The sequence below is a fragment of the Penaeus monodon genome, chromosome 23, assembly GCF_015228065.2.
Source record: "Penaeus monodon isolate SGIC_2016 chromosome 23, NSTDA_Pmon_1, whole genome shotgun sequence".
Classification (NCBI taxonomy): Eukaryota; Metazoa; Arthropoda; class Malacostraca; order Decapoda; family Penaeidae; genus Penaeus; species Penaeus monodon.
The window spans coordinates 41,074,405-41,074,736 of record NC_051408.1 but is presented as its reverse complement, the minus strand read 5'-3'; the positions used below and the strand labels follow the sequence as shown (position 1 = coordinate 41,074,736).

Below are 332 nucleotides of genomic sequence, written 5' to 3'. Positions count from 1 at the left end.
ATTAGATGTGTGTATGTATATATCATGTGTATATAAACACACTACATTTAGGCAAACAAAAGAGTAGATAGATACATATACACACACATGGATTGGTAGATAGACCTTACCTCTATTATATTCTTATGTTCGCTTCACATGACCCAACTATTTTGAAATTAGTTAAATGTCGTTGAATTTATATCCTTACATATATGTTTACAGGAAAATTGGACACTAATAGTAACAGCGAAAAAAGGAGGCAAGTAAGATAAAGATAACCGACTTTAGATTTTTAAAAAGATTTAAGCGGCCTTCAAGCCAAAATGTTACTTTTGTCTCCATATAACTAA

At 30.4% G+C, this 332-nt stretch overlaps 1 protein-coding gene across 1 annotated transcript in view; it reads left to right on the top strand.

Annotated features, from left to right (window-relative positions):
* The window catches only part of LOC119588308 (sodium-coupled monocarboxylate transporter 2-like), a gene marked incomplete in the record, with an annotated part of 8,718 nt that overhangs the window by 2,765 nt on the left and 5,621 nt on the right, over positions 1-332 (top strand).